The sequence below is a fragment of the Chiloscyllium punctatum genome, chromosome 49, assembly GCF_047496795.1.
Source record: "Chiloscyllium punctatum isolate Juve2018m chromosome 49, sChiPun1.3, whole genome shotgun sequence".
Lineage (NCBI taxonomy): Eukaryota > Metazoa > Chordata > Chondrichthyes > Orectolobiformes > Hemiscylliidae > Chiloscyllium > Chiloscyllium punctatum.
The window spans coordinates 34,896,959-34,911,585 of NC_092787.1; the positions used below are offsets into that span (position 1 = coordinate 34,896,959).

The 14,627-nt window shown below is 43.7% G+C and overlaps 6 non-coding genes across 6 annotated transcripts; all 6 read right to left on the reverse strand.

Moving 5' to 3' along the window:
- Nucleotides 1-208: 208 nt before the first annotated feature.
- trnai-uau (transfer RNA isoleucine (anticodon UAU)) lies at nucleotides 209-304 on the reverse strand. The gene is made up of 2 exons: nucleotides 267-304; nucleotides 209-244 (listed from the first exon to the last, which is right to left on the reverse strand). It is a non-coding gene; the product is annotated as a tRNA-Ile (tRNA).
- A 1,431-nt stretch (nucleotides 305-1,735) lies between these two features.
- Nucleotides 1,736-1,831, reverse strand: trnai-uau (transfer RNA isoleucine (anticodon UAU)). Its single transcript has 2 exons — nucleotides 1,794-1,831; nucleotides 1,736-1,771 (listed from the first exon to the last, which is right to left on the reverse strand). It is a non-coding gene; the product is annotated as a tRNA-Ile (tRNA).
- A 5,996-nt stretch (nucleotides 1,832-7,827) lies between these two features.
- trnai-uau (transfer RNA isoleucine (anticodon UAU)) lies at nucleotides 7,828-7,923 on the reverse strand. The gene is made up of 2 exons: nucleotides 7,886-7,923; nucleotides 7,828-7,863 (listed from the first exon to the last, which is right to left on the reverse strand). It is a non-coding gene; the product is annotated as a tRNA-Ile (tRNA).
- Nucleotides 7,924-9,355: 1,432 nt separating this feature from the next.
- Nucleotides 9,356-9,451, reverse strand: trnai-uau (transfer RNA isoleucine (anticodon UAU)). The gene is made up of 2 exons: nucleotides 9,414-9,451; nucleotides 9,356-9,391 (listed from the first exon to the last, which is right to left on the reverse strand). It is a non-coding gene; the product is annotated as a tRNA-Ile (tRNA).
- Nucleotides 9,452-10,881: 1,430 nt separating this feature from the next.
- trnai-uau (transfer RNA isoleucine (anticodon UAU)) lies at nucleotides 10,882-10,977 on the reverse strand. Its single transcript has 2 exons — nucleotides 10,940-10,977; nucleotides 10,882-10,917 (listed from the first exon to the last, which is right to left on the reverse strand). It is a non-coding gene; the product is annotated as a tRNA-Ile (tRNA).
- Nucleotides 10,978-12,408: 1,431 nt separating this feature from the next.
- trnai-uau (transfer RNA isoleucine (anticodon UAU)) lies at nucleotides 12,409-12,504 on the reverse strand. The gene is made up of 2 exons: nucleotides 12,467-12,504; nucleotides 12,409-12,444 (listed from the first exon to the last, which is right to left on the reverse strand). It is a non-coding gene; the product is annotated as a tRNA-Ile (tRNA).
- Between the last annotated feature and the right edge of the window lie 2,123 nt (nucleotides 12,505-14,627).

Genomic DNA, 14,627 nt, shown 5'->3' on the forward strand with positions numbered 1-14,627 from the left:
ATGGTCTGGGACTCACTCCGGCACTGGCCTGGTTTGGATCACATTCAGATGATTACCGATTGACGTTCCTGCCCAGATATGTCTTGACGTTTCAAATATGCCCAGGATACGTTGTTTGACTGCCGAGACCTTTCTCAGGAAATGACATTTGCCAAACCAGAGAAACTGGAATTTTCCAAGAGACTCTTTGGTCACGAGTAGATAAAACTGCTCCAGGTGACGCTCAAACTCACAACCTCGGCATTACGCACGCAGAAACACTGACATATAAGTACCGCGCGCTGACCGATTGCGCCACTGGAGCCGCGCCGTCGCGGGTCTCCCAATATCGCGAGTTATACCTCAGCGATTGAGAAATTGGCTGTGATGTAAGATTTTCCGGTTGTATTCACATCTGGTTCCTCACTTATTTGAGGAATTGGCTTCATTACACAGTGCTAAACTGGATTGATAATGAAAAATGCATTTTCAACATTTTCCTCGATTGTTCTCTGAGCCCTTGAGGTCTTTAGTCAGTAGAAACCTTATAATCTCATTCTCGGTTAGCCTCAATTACTGATCTTATCTTCGGCACCAAGTTCCAGAAGTTGATCTTGCTCTGAGTTTTGGCATCACAGACAAATAGAAACACACCCTTCGGTCCAATCGGTCCATGCCGAGCAGATATCCTAATCTAACCTCGTCTGTATGCCAGCATTTGTCCTATATCCCTCTCAAGCCTTCCGATGTGAATGTGTTCAGAAAAGATTTACATGGATGTTGCCAGGTTTAAAGGACTTGAGCTAAAGGCCGCGGGTGAACAGTCTTGGGCTGTTTTCCCTGGATCATCGGAGGCTGAGTGGTGACCTTCAAACAACGTGTCTAAGTGTACCTCAAATTTCAAAGAATTATGTGCCTGCAACCCTCGGTTCCTCAGGAGGGAATTTAACAGTGAGAGAAAGCCACTTGCGGTGGTTGGGGAACAATTTCGAATTTCTTTGACTTCACGTGTGAAGAAGATTATTGAACACTTAAGATTAAGAATGAAAAAAGCTGAGAGTTTTGAAAAGTTATACCCCGGTGAGTCACCCCAGCGGCCACTTGCGGTGGTTGGGGAACAATTTCGAATTTCTTTGACTTCACGTGTGAAGAAGATTATTGAACACCTAAGATTGAGTATGAAAACATCTGAGAGTTTTGAAAAGTTCGATCCGCGTGAGTCTGAAGTGAACCACATCCCGGAGACGCAATTCCTACTTTACCCTGGTGCCTTAAAGGTTTGATCACATTCAGATGATGCTCGGTCCATTTCGTACACTCTGATCTCCGCTCAAGAAACCCACAAACAAGGTTCCGTCTTATTTGCATTTTGATCCTCTTCTTCTCAGCAGATCTTTATTTTAATCAGACAAATGTTCCAAGCAAAGCCGAATATAACATTCACACGGTTCAATGAGATCAATCTAATTCCTTTTTGATTACTACATCGACCTGTGTGAGTTTGTAGCCAGTTGAATAAAGAAATACCAACTAAACAGGGCTTGCCGGCAATTTAAATCAAGCAGACCGCTGATTGGAAGCATTTTTGAGCTGAACAAGGTTACCGATTGACGTTCCTGCCCAGATATGTCTTGACGTTTCAAATATTCCCAGGATACGTTGTTTGACGGCCGAGACCTTTCACAGGAAATGACATTTGCCAAACCAGAGAAACTGGAATTTTCCAAGAGACTCTTTGGTCACGAGTAGATAAAACTGCTCCAGGTGAAGCTCGAACTCACAACCTCGGCATTACGCACGCAGAAACACTGACATATAAGTACCGCGCGCTGACCGATTGCGCCACTGGAGCCGCGCCGTCGCGAGCCTCCCAATATCGCGGGTTATACCTCAGCGATTGAGAAATTGGCTGTGATGTAAGATTTTCCGGTTGTATTCACATCTGGTTCCTCACTTATTTGAGGAATTGGCTTCATTACACAGTGCTAAACTGGATTGATAATGAAAAATGCATTTTCAACATTTTCCTCGATTGTTCTCTGAGCCCTTGAGGTCTTTAGTCAGTAGAAACCTTATAATCTCATTCTCGGTTAGCCTCAATTACTGATCTTATCTTCGGCACCAAGTTCCAGAAGTTGATCTTGCTCTGAGTTTTGGCATCACAGACAAATAGAAACACACCCTTCGCTCCAATCGGTCCATGCCGAGCAGATATCCGAATCTAACCTCGTCTGTATGCCAGCATTTGTCCTATATCCCTCTCAAGCCTTCCGATGTGAATGTGTTCAGAAAAGATTTACATGGATGTTGCCAGGTTTAAAGGACTTGAGCTAAAGGCCGCGGGTGAACAGTCTTGGGCTGTTTTCCCTGGATCATCGGAGGCTGAGTGGTGACCTTCAAACAACGTGTCTACGTGTACCTCAAATTTCAAGAATTATGTGCCTGCAACCCTCGGTTCCTCAGGAGGGAATTTAACAGTGAGAGAAAGCCACTTGCGGTGGTTGGGGAACAATTTCGAATTTCTTTGACTTCACGTGTGAAGAAGATTATTGAACACTTAAGATTAAGAATGAAAAAAGCTGAGAGTTTTGAAAAGTTATAACCCCGTGAGTCACCCCAGCCGCCACTTGCGGTGGTTGGGGAACAATTTCGAATTTCTTTGACTTCACGTGTGAAGAAGATTATTGAACTCCTAAGATTGAGTATGAAAACATCTGAGAGTTTTGAAAAGTTCGATCCGCGTGAGTCTGAAGTGAACCACATCCCGGAGACGCAATTCCTACTTTACCCTGGTGCCTTAAAGGTTTGATCACATTCAGATGATGCTAGGTCCATTTCGTACACTCTGATCTCCGCCCAAGAAACCCACAAACAAGGTTCCGTCTTATTTGCATTTTGATCCTCTTCTTCTCAGCAGATCTTTATTTTAATCAGACAAATGTTCCAAGCAAAGCCGAATATAACATTCACACGGTTCAATGAGATCAATCTAATTCCTTTTTGATTACTACATCGACCTGTGTGAGTTTGTAGCCAGTTGAATAAAGAAATACCAACTAAACAGGGCTTGCCGGCAATTTAAATCAAGCAGACCGCTGATTGGAAGCATTTTTGAGCTGAACAAGGTTACCGATTGACGTTCCTGCCCAGATATGTCTTGACGTTTCAAATATTCCCAGGATACGTTGTTTGACTGCCGAGACCTTTCTCAGGAAATGACATTTGCCAAACCAGAGAAACTGGAATTTTCCAAGAGACTCTTTGGTCACGAGTAGATAAAACTGCTCCAGGTGAGGCTCGAACTCACAACCCCGGCATCACGCACGCAGAAACACTGACATATAAGTACCGCGCGCTGACCGATTGCGAGCCGCGCCGTCGCGGACCTCCCAATATCGCGAGTTATACCTCAGCGATTGAGAAATTGGCTGTGATGTCAGATTTTCCGGTTGTATTCACATCTGGTTCCTCACTTATTTGAGGAATTGGCTTCATTACACAGTGCTAAACTGGATTGATAATGAAAAATGCATTTTCAACATTTTCCTCGATTGTTCTCTGAGCCATTGAGGTCTTTAGTCAGTAGAAACCTTATAATCTCATTCTCGGTTAGCCTCAATTACTGATCTTATCTTCGGCACCAAGTTCCAGAAGTTGATCTTGCTCTGAGTTTTGGCATCACAGACAAATAGAAACACACCCTTCGGTCCAATCGGTCCATGCCGAGCAGATATCCTAATCTAACCTCGTCTGTATGCCAGCATTTGTCCTATATCCCTCTCAAGCCTTCCGATGTGAATGTGTTCAGAAAAGATTTACATGGATGTTGCCAGGTTTAAAGGACTTGAGCTAAAGGCCGCGGGTGAACAGTCTTGGGCTGTTTTCCCTGGATCATCGGAGGCTGAGTGGTGACCTTCAAACAACGTGTCTACGTGTACCTCAAATTTCAAAGAATTATGTGCCTGCAACTCTCGGTTCCTCAGGAGGGAATTTAACAGTGAGAGAAAGCCACTTGCGGTGGTTGGGGAACAATTTCGAATTTCTTTGACTTCACGTGTGAAGAAGATTATTGAACACTTAAGATTAAGAATGAAAAAAGCTGAGAGTTTTGAAAAGTTATACCCCGGTGAGTCACCCCAGCGGCCACTTGCGGTGGTTGGGGAACAATTTCGAATTTCTTTGACTTCGCGTGTGAAGAAGATTATTGAACACCTAAGATTGAGTATGAAAACATCTGAGAGTTTTGAAAAGTTCGATCCGCGTGAGTCTGAAGTGAACCACATCCCGGAGACGCAATTCCTACTTTACCCTGGTGCCTTAAAGGTTTGATCACATTCAGATGATGCTCGGTCCATTTCGTACACTCTGATCTCCGCCCAAGAAACCCACAAACAAGGTTCCGTCTTATTTGCATTTTGATCCTCTTCTTCTCAGCAGATCTTTATTTTAATCAGACAAATGTTCCAAGCAAAGCCGAATATAACATTCACACGGTTCAATGAGATCAATCTAATTCCTTTTTGATTACGACATCGACCTGTGTGAGTTTGTAGCCAGTTGAATAAAGAAATACCAACTAAACAGGGCTTGCCGGCAATTTAAATCAAGCAGACCGCTGATTGGAAGCATTTTTGAGCTGAACAAGGTTACCGATTGACGTTCCTGCCCAGATATGTCTTGACGTTTCAAATATTCCCAGGATACGTTGTTTGACTGCCGAGACCTTTCTCAGGAAATGACATTTGCCAAACCAGAGAAACTGGAATTTTCCAAGAGACTCTTTGGTCACGAGTAGATAAAACTGCTCCAGGTTAGGCTCGAACTCACAACCCCGGCATCACGCACGCAGAAACACTGACATATAAGTACCGCGCGCTGACCGATTGCGAGCCGCGCCGTCGCGGACCTCCCAATATCGCGAGTTATACCTCAGCGATTGAGAAATTGGCTGTGATGTCAGATTTTCCGGTTGTATTCACATCTGGTTCCTCACTTATTTGAGGAATTGGCTTCATTACACAGTGCTAAACTGGATTGATAATGAAAAATGCATTTTCAACATTTTCCTCGATTGTTCTCTGAGCCATTGAGGTCTTTAGTCAGTAGAAACCTTATAATCTCATTCTCGGTTAGCCTCAATTACTGATCTTATCTTCGGCACCAAGTTCCAGAAGTTGATCTTGCTCTGAGTTTTGGCATCACAGACAAATAGAAACACACCCTTCGGTCCAATCGGTCCATGCCGAGCAGATATCCTAATCTAACCTCGTCTGTATGCCAGCATTTGTCCTATATCCCTCTCAAGCCTTCCGATGTGAATGTGTTCAGAAAAGATTTACATGGATGTTGCCAGGTTTAAAGGACTTGAGCTAAAGGCCGCGGGTGAACAGTCTTGGGCTGTTTTCCCTGGATCATCGGAGGCTGAGTGGTGACCTTCAAACAACGTGTCTACGTGTACCTCAAATTTCAAAGAATTATGTGCCTGCAACTCTCGGTTCCTCAGGAGGGAATTTAACAGTGAGAGAAAGCCACTTGCGGTGGTTGGGGAACAATTTCGAATTTCTTTGACTTCACGTGTGAAGAAGATTATTGAACACTTAAGATTAAGAATGAAAAAAGCTGAGAGTTTTGAAAAGTTATACCCCGGTGAGTCACCCCAGCGGCCACTTGCGGTGGTTGGGGAACAATTTCGAATTTCTTTGACTTCGCGTGTGAAGAAGATTATTGAACACCTAAGATTGAGTATGAAAACATCTGAGAGTTTTGAAAAGTTCGATCCGCGTGAGTCTGAAGTGAACCACATCCCGGAGACGCAATTCCTACTTTACCCTGGTGCCTTAAAGGTTTGATCACATTCAGATGATGCTCGGTCCATTTCGTACACTCTGATCTCCGCCCAAGAAACCCACAAACAAGGTTCCGTCTTATTTGCATTTTGATCCTCTTCTTCTCAGCAGATCTTTATTTTAATCAGACAAATGTTCCAAGCAAAGCCGAATATAACATTCACACGGTTCAATGAGATCAATCTAATTCCTTTTTGATTACGACATCGACCTGTGTGAGTTTGTAGCCAGTTGAATAAAGAAATACCAACTAAACAGGGCTTGCCGGCAATTTAAATCAAGCAGACCGCTGATTGGAAGCATTTTTGAGCTGAACAAGGTTACCGATTGACGTTCCTGCCCAGATATGTCTTGACGTTTCAAATATTCCCAGGATACGTTGTTTGACTGCCGAGACCTTTCTCAGGAAATGACATTTGCCAAACCAGAGAAACTGGAATTTTCCAAGAGACTCTTTGGTCACGAGTAGATAAAACTGCTCCAGGTGAGGCTCGAACTAATAACCTCGGCATTACGCACGCAGAAACACTGACATAGAAGTACCGCGCGCTGACCGATTGCGCAACTGGAGCCGCGCCGTCGCGGGCCTCCCAATATCGCGAGTTATACCTCAGCGATTGAGAAATTGGCTGTGATGTAAGATTTTCCGGTTGTATTCACATCTGGTTCCTCACTTATTTGAGGAATTGGCTTCATTACACAGTGCTAAACTGGATTGATAATGAAAAATGCATTTTCAACATTTTCCTCGATTGTTCTCTGAGCCCTTGAGGTCTTTAGTCAGTAGAAACCTTATAATCTCATTCTCGGTTAGCCTCAATTACTGATCTTATCTTCGGCACCAAGTTCCAGAAGTTGATCTTGCTCTGAGTTTTGGCATCACAGACAAATAGAAACACACCCTTCGGTCCAATCGGTCCATGCCGAGCAGATATCCTAATCTAACCTCGTCTGTATACCAGCATTTGTCCTATATCCCTCTCAAGCCTTCCGATGTGAATGTGTTCAGAAAAGATTTACATGGATGTTGCCAGGTTTAAAGGACTTGAGCTAAAGGCCGCGGGTGAACAGTCTTGGGCTGTTTTCCCTGGATCATGGGAGGCTGAGTGGTGACCTTCAAACAACGTGTCTACGTGTACCTCAAATTTCAAAGAATTATGTGCCTGCAACCCTCGGTTCCTCAGGAGGGAATTTAACAGTGAGAGAAAGCCACTTGCGGTGGTTGGGGAACAATTTCGAATTTCTTGACTTCACGTGTGAAGAAGATTATTGAACACTTAAGATTAAGAATGAAAAAAGCTGAGAGTTTTGAAAAGTTATACACCGGTGAGTCACCCCAGCGGCCACTTGCGGTGGTTGGGGAACAATTTCGAATTTCTTTGACTTCACGTGTGAAGAAGATTATTGAACACCTAAGATTGAGTATGAAAACATCTGAGAGTTTTGAAAAGTTCGATCCGCGTGAGTCTGAAGTGAACCACATCCCGGAGACGCAATTCCTACTTTACCCTGGTGCCTTAAAGGTTTGATCACATTCAGATGATGCTAGGTCCATTTCGTACACTCTGATCTCCGCCCAAGAAACCCACAAACAAGGTTCCGTCTTATTTGCATTTTGATCCTCTTCTTCTCAGCAGATCTTTATTTTAATCAGACAAATGTTCCAAGCAAAGCCGAATATAACATTCACACGGTTCAATGAGATCAATCTAATTCCTTTTTGATTACTACATCGACCTGTGTGAGTTTGTAGCCAGTTGAATAAAGAAATACCAACTAAACAGGGCTTGCCGGCAATTTAAATCAAGCAGACCGCTGATTGGAAGCATTTTTGAGCTGAACAAGGTTACCGATTGACGTTCCTGCCCAGATATGTCTTGACGTTTCAAATATTCCCAGGATACGTTGTTTGACTGCCGAGACATTTCTCAGGAAATGACATTTGCCAAACCAGAGAAACTGGAATTTTCCAAGAGACTCTTTGGTCACGAGTAGATAAAACTGCTCCAGGTGAGGCTCGAACTCACAACCTCGGCATTACGCACGCAGAAACACTGACATATAAGTACCGCGCGCTGACCGATGGCGCCACGGGAGCCGCGCCGTCGCGAGCCTCCCAATATCGCGAGTTATACCTCAGCGATTGAGAAATTGGCTGTGATGTCAGATTTTCCGGTTGTATTCACATCTGGTTCCTCACTTATTTGAGGAATTGGCTTCATTACACAGTGCTAAACTGGATTGATAATGAAAAATGCATTTTCAACATTTTCCTCGATTGTTCTCTGAGCCATTGAGGTCTTTAGTCAGTAGAAACCTTATAATCTCATTCTCGGTTAGCCTCAATTACTGATCTTATCTTCGGCACCAAGTTCCAGAAGTTGATCTTGCTCTGAGTTTTGGCATCACAGACAAATAGAAACACACCCTTCGCTCCAATCGGTCCATGCCGAGCAGATATCCTAATCTAACCTCGTCTGTATGCCAGCATTTGTCCTATATCCCTCTCAAGCCTTCCGATGTGAATGTGTTCAGAAAAGATTTACATGGATGTTGCCAGGTTTAAAGGACTTGAGCTAAAGGCCGCGGGTGAACAGTCTTGGGCTGTTTTCCCTGGATCATCGGAGGCTGAGTGGTGACCTTCAAACAACGTGTCTACGTGTACCTCAAATTTCAAAGAATTATGTGCCTGCAACCCTCGGTTCCTCAGGAGGGAATTTAACAGTGAGAGAAAGCCACTTGCGGTGGTTGGGGAACAATTTCGAATTTCTTTGACTTCACGTGTGAAGAAGATTATTGAACACTTAAGATTAAGAATGAAAAAAGCTGAGAGTTTTGAAAAGTTATAACCCCGGTGAGTCACCCCAGCGGCCACTTGCGGTGGTTGGGGAACAATTTCGAATTTCTTTGACTTCACGTGTGAAGAAGATTATTGAACACCTAAGATTGAGTATGAAAACATCTGAGAGTTTTGAAAAGTTCGATCCGCGTGAGTCTGAAGTGAACCACATCCCGGAGACGCAATTCCTACTTTACCCTGGTGCCTTAAAGGTTTGATCACATTCAGATGATGCTAGGTCCATTTCGTACACTCTGATCTCCGCCCAAGAAACCCACAAACAAGGTTCCGTCTTATTTGCATTTTGATCCTCTTCTTCTCAGCAGATCTTTATTTTAATCAGACAAATGTTCCAAGCAAAGCCGAATATAACATTCACACGGTTCAATGAGATCAATCTAATTCCTTTTTGATTACGACATCGACCTGTGTGAGTTTGTAGCCAGTTGAATAAAGAAATACCAACTAAACAGGGCTTGCCGGCAATTTAAATCAAGCAGACCGCTGATTGGAAGCATTTTTGAGCTGAACAAGGTTACCGATTGACGTTCCTGCCCAGATATGTCTTGACGTTTCAAATATTCCCAGGATACGTTGTTTGACTGCCGAGACCTTTCTCAGGAAATGACATTTGCCAAACCAGAGAAACTGGAATTTTCCAAGAGACTCTTTGGTCACGAGTAGATAAAACTGCTCCAGGTGAGGCTCGAACTAATAACCTCGGCATTACGCACGCAGAAACACTGACATATAAGTACCGCGCGCTGACCGATTGCGCCACTGGAGCCGCGCCGTCGCGGGCCTCCCAATATCGCGAGTTATACCTCAGCGATTGAGAAATTGGCTGTGATGTAAGATTTTCCGGTTGTATTCACATCTGGTTCCTCACTTATTTGAGGAATTGGCTTCATTACACAGTGCTAAACTGGATTGATAATGAAAAATGCATTTTCAACATTTTCCTCGATTGTTCTCTGAGCCATTGAGGTCTTTAGTCAGTAGAAACCTTATAATCTCATTCTCGGTTAGCCTCAATTACTGATCTTATCTTCGGCACCAAGTTCCAGAAGTTGATCTTGCTCTGAGTTTTGGCATCACAGACAAATAGAAACACACCCTTCGCTCCAATCGGTCCATGCCGAGCAGATATCCTAATCTAACCTCGTCTGTATACCAGCATTTGTCCTATATCCCTCTCAAGCCTTCCGATGTGAATGTGTTCAGAAAAGATTTACATGGATGTTGCCAGGTTTAAAGGACTTGAGCTAAAGGCCGCGGGTGAACAGTCTTGGGCTGTTTTCCCTGGATCATCGGAGGCTGAGTGGTGACCTTCAAACAACGTGTCTACGTGTACCTCAAATTTCAAAGAATTATGTGCCTGCAACCCTCGGTTCCTCAGGAGGGAATTTAACAGTGAGAGAAAGCCACTTGCGGTGGTTGGGGAACAATTTCGAATTTCTTGACTTCACGTGTGAAGAAGATTATTGAACACTTAAGATTAAGAATGAAAAAAGCTGAGAGTTTTGAAAAGTTATACCCCGGTGAGTCACCCCAGCGGCCACTTGCGGTGGTTGGGGAACAATTTCGAATTTCTTTGACTTCACGTGTGAAGAAGATTATTGAACACCTAAGATTGAGTATGAAAACATCTGAGAGTTTTGAAAAGTTCGATCCGCGTGAGTCTGAAGTGAACCACATCCCGGAGACGCAATTCCTACTTTACCCTGGTGCCTTAAAGGTTTGATCACATTCAGATGATGCTAGGTCCATTTCGTACACTCTGATCTCCGCCCAAGAAACCCACAAACAAGGTTCCGTCTTATTTGCATTTTGATCCTCTTCTTCTCAGCAGATCTTTATTTTAATCAGACAAATGTTCCAAGCAAAGCCGAATATAACATTCACACGGTTCAATGAGATCAATCTAATTCCTTTTTGATTACTACATCGACCTGTGTGAGTTTGTAGCCAGTTGAATAAAGAAATACCAACTAAACAGGGCTTGCCGGCAATTTAAATCAAGCAGACCGCTGATTGGAAGCATTTTTGAGCTGAACAAGGTTACCGATTGACGTTCCTGCCCAGATATGTCTTGACGTTTCAAATATTCCCAGGATACGTTGTTTGACTGCCGAGACATTTCTCAGGAAATGACATTTGCCAAACCAGAGAAACTGGAATTTTCCAAGAGACTCTTTGGTCACGAGTAGATAAAACTGCTCCAGGTGAGGTTCGAACTCACAACCTCGGCATTACGCACGCAGAAACACTGACATATAAGTACCGCGCGCTGACCGATTGCGCCACGGGAGCCGCGCCGTCGCGGGCCTCCCAATATCGCGAGTTATACCTCAGCGATTGAGAAATTGGCTGTGATGTCAGATTTTCCGGTTGTATTCACATCTGGTTCCTCATTTATTTGAGGAATTGGCTTCATTACACAGTGCTAAACTGGATTGATAATGAAAAATGCATTTTCAACATTTTCCTCGATTGTTCTCTGAGCCATTGAGGTCTTTAGTCAGTAGAAACCTTATAATCTCATTCTCGGTTAGCCTCAATTACTGATCTTATCTTCGGCACCAAGTTCCAGAAGTTGATCTTGCTCTGAGTTTTGGCATCACAGACAAATAGAAACACACCCTTCGCTCCAATCGGTCCATGCCGAGCAGATATCCTAATCTAACCTCGTCTGTATGCCAGCATTTGTCCTATATCCCTCTCAAGCCTTCCGATGTGAATGTGTTCAGAAAAGATTTACATGGATGTTGCCAGGTTTAAAGGACTTGAGCTAAAGGCCGCGGGTGAACAGTCTTGGGCTGTTTTCCCTGGATCATCGGAGGCTGAGTGGTGACCTTCAAACAACGTGTCTACGTGTACCTCAAATTTCAAAGAATTATGTGCCTGCAACCCTCGGTTCCTCAGGAGGGAATTTAACAGTGAGAGAAAGCCACTTGCGGTGGTTGGGGAACAATTTCGAATTTCTTTGACTTCACGTGTGAAGAAGATTATTGAACACTTAAGATTAAGAATGAAAAAAGCTGAGAGTTTTGAAAAGTTATACCCCGGTGAGTCACCGCAGCGGCCACTTGCGGTGGTTGGGGAACAATTTCGAATTTCTTTGACTTCACGTGTGAAGAAGATTATTGAACACCTAAGATTGAGTATGAAAACATCTGAGAGTTTTGAAAAGTTCGATCCGCGTGAGTCTGAAGTGAACCACATCCCGGAGACGCAATTCCTACTTTACCCTGGTGCCTTAAAGGTTTGATCACATTCAGATGATGCTAGGTCCATTTCGTACACTCTGATCTCCGCCCAAGAAACCCACAAACAAGGTTCCGTCTTATTTGCATTTTGATCCTCTTCTTCTCAGCAGATCTTTATTTTAATCAGACAAATGTTCCAAGCAAAGCCGAATATAACATTCACACGGTTCAATGAGATCAATCTAATTCCTTTTTGATTACGACATCGACCTGTGTGAGTTTGTAGCCAGTTGAATAACGAAATACCAACTAAACAGGGCTTGCCGGCAATTTAAATCAAGCAGACCGCTGATTGGAAGCATTTTTGAGCTGAACAAGGTTACCGATTGACGTTCCTGCCCAGATATGTCTTGACGTTTCAAATATTCCCAGGATACGTTGTTTGACTGCCGAGACCTTTCTCAGGAAATGACATTTGCCAAACCAGAGAAACTGGAATTTTCCAAGAGACTCTTTGGTCACGAGTAGATAAAACTGCTCCAGGTGAGGCTCGAACTAATAACCTCGGCATTACGCACGCAGAAACACTGACATATAAGTACCGCGCGCTGACCGATTGCGCCACTGGAGCCGCGCCGTCGCGGGCCTCGCAATATCGCGAGTTATACCTCAGCGATTGAGAAATTGGCTGTGATGTAAGATTTTCCGGTTGTATTCACATCTGGTTCCTCACTTATTTGAGGAATTGGCTTCATTACACAGTGCTAAACTGGATTGATAATGAAAAATGCATTTTCAACATTTTCCTCGATTGTTCTCTGAGCCATTGAGGTCTTTAGTCAGTAGAAACCTTATAATCTCATTCTCGGTTAGCCTCAATTACTGATCTTATCTTCGGCACCAAGTTCCAGAAGTTGATCTTGCTCTGAGTTTTGGCATCACAGACAAATAGAAACACACCCTTCGCTCCAATCGGTCCATGCCGAGCAGATATCCTAATCTAACCTCGTCTGTATGCCAGCATTTGTCCTATACCCCTCTCAAGCCTTCCGATGTGAATGTGTTCAGAAAAGATTTACATGGATGTTGCCAGGTTTAAAGGACTTGAGCTAAAGGCCGCGGGTGAACAGTCTTGGGCTGTTTTCCCTGGATCATCGGAGGCTGAGTGGTGACCTTCAAACAACGTGTCTACGTGTACCTCAAATTTCAAAGAATTATGTGCCTGCAACCCTCGGTTCCTCAGGAGGGAATTTAACAGTGAGAGAAAGCCACTTGCGGTGGTTGGGGAACAATTTCGAATTTCTTTGACTTCACGTGTGAAGAAGATTATTGAACACTTAAGATTAAGAATGAAAAAAGCTGAGAGTTTTGAAAAGTTATACCCCGGTGAGTCACCCCAGCGGCCACTTGCGGTGGTTGGGGAACAATTTCGAATTTCTTTGACTTCACGTGTGAAGAAGATTATTGAACACCTAAGATTGAGTATGAAAACATCTGAGAGTTTTGAAAAGTTCGATCCGCGTGAGTCTGAAGTGAACCACATCACGGAGACGCAATTCCTACTTTACCCTGGTGCCTTAAAGGTTTGATCACATTCAGATGATGCTAGGTCCATTTCGTACACTCTGATCTCCGCCCAAGAAACCCACAAACAAGGTTCCGTCTTATTTGCATTTTGATCCTCTTCTTCTCAGCAGATCTTTATTTTAATCAGACAAATGTTCCAAGCAAAGCCGAATATAACATTCACACGGTTCAATGAGATCAATCTAATTCCTTTTTGATTACGACATCGACCTGTGTGAGTTTGTAGCCAGTTGAATAAAGAAATACCAACTAAACAGGGCTTGCCGGCAATTTAAATCAAGCAGACCGCTGATTGGAAGCATTTTTGAGCTGAACAAGGTTACCGATTGACGTTCCTGCCCAGATATGTCTTGACGTTTCAAATATTCCCAGGATACGTTGTTTGACTGCCGAGACCTTTCTCAGGAAATGACATTTGCCAAACCAGAGAAACTGGAATTTTCCAAGAGACTCTTTGGTCACGAGTAGATAAAACTGCTCCAGGTGAGGCTCTAACTAATAACCTCGGCATTACGCACGCAGAAACACTGACATATAAGTACCGCGCGCTGACCGATTGCGCCACTGGAGCCGCGCCGTCGCGGGCCTCGCAATATCGCGAGTTATACCTCAGCGATTGAGAAATTGGCTGTGATGTAAGATTTTCCGGTTGTATTCACATCTGGTTCCTCACTTATTTGAGGAATTGGCTTCATTACACAGTGCTAAACTGGATTGATAATGAAAAATGCATTTTCAACATTTTCCTCGATTGTTCTCTGAGCCATTGAGGTCTTTAGTCAGTAGAAACCTTATAATCTCATTCTCGGTTAGCCTCAATTACTGATCTTATCTTCGGCACCAAGTTCCAGAAGTTGATCTTGCTCTGAGTTTTGGCATCACAGACAAATAGAAACACACCCTTCGCTCCAATCGGTCCATGCCGAGCAGATATCCTAATCTAACCTCGTCTGTATGCCAGCATTTGTCCTATACCCCTCTCAAGCCTTCCGATGTGAATGTGTTCAGAAAAGATTTACATGGATGTTGCCAGGTTTAAAGGACTTGAGCTAAAGGCCGCGGGTGAACAGTCTTGGGCTGTTTTCCCTGGATCATCGGAGGCTGAGTGGTGACCTTCAAACAACGTGTCTACGTGTACCTCAAATTTCAAAGAATTATGTGCCTGCA